The sequence below is a fragment of the Zalophus californianus genome, chromosome 5 (assembly GCF_009762305.2).
Source record: "Zalophus californianus isolate mZalCal1 chromosome 5, mZalCal1.pri.v2, whole genome shotgun sequence".
NCBI classification, from domain to species: Eukaryota; Metazoa; Chordata; class Mammalia; order Carnivora; family Otariidae; genus Zalophus; species Zalophus californianus.
Window position 1 is genome coordinate 14,775,680 of NC_045599.1, and position 7,546 is coordinate 14,783,225.

Sequence of the window (7,546 nt, forward strand, 5' to 3'; positions counted from 1 at the left end):
GCTTTTATGATATTGAGGTAGGTACCCTCTATCCCTATACTCTGAAGAGTTTTGATCAAGAAAGGATGCTGTACTTTGTCAAATGCTTTTTCTGCATCTATTGAGAGGATCGTATGATTCTTGTTCTTTCTTTTCTTAATGTATTGTATCACGTTGATTGATTTGCGGATGTTGAACCAACCTTGCAGCCCAGGGATAAATCCCACTTGGTCGTGGTGAATAATCCTTTTAATGTACTGTTGGATCCTATTGGCTAGTATTTTGGTGAGAATTTTTGCATGCATGTTCATCAAGGATATTGGTCTGTAATTCTCCTTTTTGATGGGGTCTTTGTCTGGTTTGGGGATCAAGGTAATGGTGGCCTCATAAAATGGGTTTGGAAGTTTTCCTTCCATTTCTAGTTTTTGGAACAGTTTCAGGAGAATAGGTATTAATTCTTCTTTAAATGTTTGGTTGAATTCCCCTGGGAAGCCATCTGGCCCCGTGCTTTTGTTTCTTGGGAGATTTTTGATGACTGCTTCAATTTCCTTAGTGGTTATAGGTCTGTTCAGGTTTTCTATTTCTTCCTGGTTCAATTTTGGTAGTTGATACATTTCTAGGAATGCATCCATTTCTTCCAGGTTATCTAATTTGCCGGCATAGAGTTGCTCATAATATGTTCTTAGAATTGTTTGTATTTCTTTGGTGTTGGTTGTGATCTCTCCTCTTTCATTCATGATTTTGTTGATTTGGGTCATTTCTCTTTTCTTTTTGATCAGTCTGGCCAGGGGTTTATCAATCTTGTTACTTCTTTCAAAGAACCAGCTCCTAGTTTCGTTGATCTGTTCTACTGTTCTTTTGGTTTCTATTTCATTGATTTCTGCTCTGATCTTTATGATTTCTCTTCTGCTGGGTTTAGGCTTTATTTGCTGTTCTTTCTCCAGCTCCTTTGGGTGTAGGGTTAGGTTGTGTATTTGAGACGTTTCTTGTTTCTTGAGAAAGGCTTGTATTGCTATATACTTTCCTCTCAGGACTGCCTTTGCTGTATCCCAAGGATTTTGAACAGTTGTGTTTTCATTTTCATTGGTTTCCATGAATTTTTTAAATTCTTCTTTAATTTCCTGGTTGAGCCATTCATTCTTTAGTAGGATGCTCTTTAGCCTCCATGTATTTGAATTCTTTCTGACTTTCCTCTTGTGATTGAGTTCTAGTTTCAAAGCATTGTGGTCTGAAAATATGCAGGGAATAATCCCAATCTTTTAGTACCAGACCGAGGATGTGATCAATTCTGGAGAATGTTCCATGGGCACTAGAGAAGAATGTGTATTCTGTTGCTTTGGGATGGAATGTTCTGAATATGTCTGTAAAGTCCATTTGTTCCAGTGTTTCATTTAAAGTCTTTATTTCCTTGTTGAACTTTTGCTTTGATGATTTGTCCATTTCAGTCAGGGGGGTGTTAAAATCCCCCACTATTATTGTATTGTTGTCAATGTGTTTCTTTGCTTTTGTTATTAATTGCCTTCTATAATTGGCTGCTCCCACATTAGGGGCATAGATATTTACAATTGTTAGATCTTCTTGTTGGATAGACCCTTTAAGTGGGATATAGTGTCCTTCTTCATCTCTTATTACAGTCTTTGTTTTAAAATCTAATTTGTCTGATATAAGGATTGCCACCCCAGCTTTCTTTTGGTGTCCATTAGCATGGTAAATGGTTTTCCACCCCCCCACTTTCAATCTGGGGGTGTCTTTGGGTCTAAAATGGGTCTCTTGCAGACAGCATATTGATAGGTCTTGTTTTTTAATCCAATCTGATAGCCTGTTTCTTTTGATTGGGGCATTCAGCCCATTTACATTCAGGGTAACTATTGAAAGATAGGAATTTAGTGCCATTGTGTTGCCTGTAAGGTGACTGTGACTGTATATTGTCTGTGTTCCTTTCTGATCGGTGCTGCTTTTAGGCTCTCTCTTTGCTTAGAGGACCCCTTTCAATATTTCTTGTAGGGCTGGTTTGGTGTCTGCAAATTCCTTTAGTTTTTGTTTGTCCTGGAGGCTTTTGATCTCTCCTTCTATTTTCAATGACAGCCTAGCTGGATATAGTATTCTTGGCTGCATATTTTTCTCGTGTAGTGCTCTGAAGATATCATGCCAGTCCTTTCTGGCCTGCCAGGTCTCTGTGGATAAGTCTGTTGCCAGTGTAATGTTTCTACCATCGTAGGTTACATATCTCTTCTCCTGAGCTGCTGTCAGGATTTTCTCTTTGTCTCTGAGACTCATAAGTTTTACTATTAGATGCCGGGGTGTTGATCTATTTTTATTGATTTTGAGAGGGGTTCTCTGTGCCTCCTGGATTTTGATGCCTGTGTCCTTCCCCACATTAGGGAAGTTCTCTGCTATAATTTGCTCCAATATACCTTCTGCCCCTCTCTCTCTTTCTTCTTCTTCTGGGATCCCAATTATTCTAATGTTGTTTCGTCTCATCGTATCGCTTATCTCTCGAATTCTGCCCTCGTGATCCTGTAGTTGTTTCTCTTTTTCTCAGCCTCTTTATTTTCCATCATTTGGTCTTCTATATCGCTGATTCTCTTTTCTGCCTCATTTATCGTAGCAGTTAGTGCCCCCATTTTTGATTGTACCTCATCAATAGCCTTTTTGATTTTGACTTGGTTAGATTTTAGTTCTTTTATTTCTCCAGAAAGGGTTTCTCTAATAACTTCCACGCGTTTTTCAAGCCCAGCTAGTATCTTTAAAGTCATGATTCTGAACTCTAGGTTCGACATCGTACTAATGTCATTATTGAGTAGGTCCCTGGCAGACGGTACTACCTCTTGTTCTTTTTGCTGAGGTGATATTTTTCGTCTTGTCATTTTGTCCAGAGGAGAACAGATGAATGAGAGAACAGAATGCTAACAGGTTAACGTCTCCAGCAAATATACTCTATACAAAGCAGAAAAGACCTGAAATCAGAGGACAAGAAAGGGAAAGAAAGAAGAGGGAAGAAAAGGAAAAAGAAAAAGATAAAAACAAACAAAAACAGAACAAAACAAAAAAAAACAGAATATGATGAAATATGATCAGGCTAGTGCAGAGATCAGTGCCACACACTAGCTTTTGGGCATATTTTGGTCTGTTAGAAGAAAGTGCCTGCTAACATTTTAAAGGAAGAAAGACTTATATATGTACAAAATAAGGGTTGATACAATGAAGGGATGGTAGATGAGTGTAAAGATGAAAATTATAAAAGATTTTATAAAAGGAATTGATAAGATAAGAAGTTGTTTTTAAAAAGAAAGAAGAAGCTTTAAAAAGAAAAAGAAGAAAAAAAAGGGAGAGAATCTGATCAGGCAGGAGAATAGAACAAAGCCATACACTAGTGATTTAGGGTATATTTTGAACTGTTAGAAGAAATTGTATCTCAAAATTTTAAAGAGAGAACAACTTATATATATATGCCAAAAATAAGAGTAACTACTATGAAGGGATAAAAATACGACTCTAAAAATGAAAAATAAAAAATGTTTTTTTAAAAAAGGGATTGATAAGATGTTGTTTGAAAAGGGGAAAAAGAAAAATTCAAAAAAGAACCAGTTAAAAAATTAACTTTGAAAAACTAATGAATCATGGTAAAAAAGCCATGAATTCTATGTGCAGGATTCCCGTAGCACTGGAGTTCTCCCGTTCTCCTTGATCGGTAAACTTGGTCTTGGCTTGCTGGCTGTTCGAGCTGATCTTCTGGGGGTGGGGCCTGTTGCCGTGGTTCCCAAATGTCTTTGCCGGAGGCGGAATTGCCCCGCCCTTGTCGGTCCGGGCTAAGCAAGTTGCTCGGGTTTGCTCTCAGGAGCTTTTGTTCCCTGCAAGCTCTCGGTACAGCTTTGGAGGATGAGAGTGAAAATGGTGGCCTCCCAATCTCCGCCCGGAGGGGCTGAGAACTCGGGGCCCCACTCCTCAGTGCGCCCCCAGAGAAAAGCAGTCACTCCCGTGTCCCCGGTCTCCGGCCGCACTCCGTGCTCACCCGGCCTGTGACCGAGCGTTTCTATCTCTGGCGCCCGACCCGGTGTGGAGTCTCCAAACCCAGCAGATCCCTGCGGTGCGCTCCCGCGCCACTCCCCCGGGGGAGGAAGCGGAGTCTCCCCGGATCTGCCGCTTGTTGGGTCCCTGCTGGAGGAGCAGTGGCCCGACTGGGCTGTGGATCACAGTCTATGGCAACCCCGAGCTGAGAGCCCGGGCCTCGGCTCCGTCTCTACAGCCGGCTTCCCCGCTCCGATACCTGGGAGCTCTGCCGCACTCAGGCACCCCCGGTCTTTCTGTGACCCCGAGGGTCCTGAGACCACACTGTCCCGGGAGGATTCCACCCCCCGCTTAGCCACTGCAGCGACGTCCCTCAGCGGAGCCGACTTTGAAAAGTTCCGATTTTGTGCTCCGCGGCTCTAGCACTTGCCAGAAACGGCCGACGGAGGCCCCTCCCCCGCCGTCTATCCTCCCGAATATCGCCTCGGATTCACTTCTCCGCATGTCCTACCTTCCAGTAAGTGGTCGCTTCTCTGTTCAGAGAGTTGTTGCTACTCTCCTCTTCGATCTCCTGTTGAGTTCGTAGGTGTTCAGAATGGTTTGATCCCTATTCAGCTGAATTCCTGAGACCAGACGAAATCCAGGTCTCCTACTTCTCCGCCTTCCTGCTCTGCCCTCTCCCCATTATATTTTTTTAGAAATACATTGTGACTCAGATTTCCCTGTGTCATTTTTGTAAACAATGGTCTTTTAAATCTTTTTATTAAAATATGTGCTTGCTACTATTAGATGTCTAGAAAAAAAACCAGAGCCGTATATCTTCCTTGGAGCTCTAGTGAGGATTCTTTTATGTCAATAATGTTCTTTTTAACAAATGAAGCTTTGGGGTAAAAGTCTGTTCAGCAACATCTATGGGAAAGAAATGATAAGCAACAAACCATAATCAGACATGCAATCAGGAAACAGGCTAGGTTTTAACTTAGAGTTTTTTTTAAACTTGTAGGACATAAACTGATCCTAGAAAGCTGGAGATCTATGTCTATATGTAGTTATCTAACTAGACCAAAGTACCTCTTCCCATAGCAGGCAAGCCAAGGTCTTTATAATTTACAGTAGTGGAAGAATAGCTTCATTACATTTAAACAGTGAGCATCTGTATAAGAGACTAAGATGCTGGAAAGGAGAATGTGAGAATAAACAGTCAAATGAACGGGAGAGATCAAATATTTTAGCTAGAAGCCAAGTGTTCCTACACATTACATCATATAATCCTCAAGACAGTGCTGCAAGGACCCCATCTCCATTTTACAGATGTAGAGCAGAGGAATCAATAATATCCTTAAGATCGTGGACTAAAAATTGGGATTTATTTCAGAAAACCTAGCAAAGATTCAAATATTTCATGTTGGGATGGTAAAATCCAGACAAGGTCAGAGCCCCGATGGGTTAAACAGTTGATAAAAACACATGCAAGCTGGCCTATGCCCTTCTTAATTTACGGCTCCAACCTTTGCCCCTCCATATGCCCCAGGCTAATGGATTACTATCTCAGGAGACTCCCCTCTCAGTGCTGCTTCTCTCTGAGTAGAGGTAAAATCTTAGCCAAAGGAATTGTCCCAAGGTGGTGGATAAAGTCTAGTCACCAGAGTATATGTGGCTCTTACAACTCAACAAGAGACACATAACTCAATTTAAAAATAGGCAAAGAATGTGAATAGACATCTCTCCAAGGAAAATATGAAATGCCAATGCACATGTGAAAAGATACTCAGCATCATTAGTCATTAGGGAAATACAAATCAAAACCATGATGAGATACCTTTCCATACCCACGAGGATGTGGAGAAATTGAAACCCTTATTCATCTCACTGATGGGAATGGAAAGTGGTGTAGCCATGGTGGAAAAAATGTGTCAGTCCCTCAACAAGTCAAACAGAGGTTTATCATATGAACCCAACCATTTGACTCCTAGGTATATACTCAGAAGAACCAAAAGCATATGTCCACACAAAAACTTGGGCGTGGATGTTCACAGCAGCATTATTCATAATTGCCCGAAGGAGAAGCTCAAATGTCCACCAACTAAGGAATGGAGGAACAAAATACGGTTTATCCGTGCAGTGGAATATTATTCCACCATAAAAGGGAGGAGGCAACTGATACATGTTATGCACGGGGTGAAACTTGAAAACATAATGCCAAATGAAAGAAGCCACACCACCAAGGCCACATCCTGTGTGATTTATATGAACTGTTCAGGGTAGCAAATCCATAGAGATAGCAGATCGGTGGTTTCCGGGGGTGCAGGGAAAGAAGGGATGGGAAGTGGTGACCAATGAGTGTAGGTGCTCTTTTTGGGGTCATGAAAATGTTCCAGAAATAGTGGTAACAGCTGCATATTCTCGTGACTATACTAAAAAACCTGTGAATTGCACACTTTATAGGGTAAGTTTGAAAGCGCATGAATTATCTATCAATAAAAAAACCATTTACATCTCAATAAAAAAACAGAATGATGAACAAAATCAAAAGCCCTCTCTTTGACCAAATAAGATCGACAAACTTTTATCCAAAGCGATGAGGAAGAAAGAGATAAAATTAAATATCCTACAGAATGAGAATGGCCAAATAAGAGACAATAGGAATATTAAAAAAATAATAAAAAATTACCTTCACGTCTCACAATAGCATGAACACACACAGGACTTGATGGTGTATCCTGCCCTTATTCTCAAATGACTGTGGGCTCAAGTTTTTATCTATTCTGGGAAGGCCACTGTCGGGGAGTGAGATCAAGGTGGACGCATCTGTAGGCCACCAATGAAGGGGCTTCAAAGGGAGCAGGCATCTCTTTAGCCCAAATCTGCAGCATTGGGCAACCAGGGAAACTTCTGGAAATGCTACCAGTGACCTGGAAGTTTTGGCCAGCTTCTGGTCCCAGATTTATTCCAATGTGCATTTAAGCCAGAGCAGACAAGGACCACTAGATGGCATCACATTGCAGCGAGCCCGATATATGGGACCGTTGTAACTTGGAAACCTTGGCCCCTCCCTGGCGGCGCAGGTTCGCCTCACAATTCCACAGCTCTTCATTTACACAACCGATTTCTTTTGTTTGGGTGCACTCCACTTATCCAATTACGGGATTTACTCTCCTCTATGCAAACGAAGTTAAAACAGATGAAATGGCTATGTTCCTTGAAAAATCTAAGAGGGCAAAACTAGCCCATATACAGGAAACGTGAATAAAACCATAAAGTTTAAGTCAGTTGAAATGGAATTTAACAGCTTCTGCTCCCTGGAACCCCAGGCTCAGATTGTTTTTACGGTACATTCTACCAAACTTTCAAGAAAATAGTTTTTTCCTAACTCATACTAGACATTGCAGACAATGGAAGAGAGTGAAAACTGCTCAGCTCATTTTATGGATCTAGGCTAACGACTAAGGTTCACAGGATGTATGTGGGTGCACCCCTCTCAGGGATGTGTGGTTTCCTCAATACCAGCTGGACTTTTGGAGCCTGGGTGATGCCCACTGAGCCCAAAGATGTGCCACAG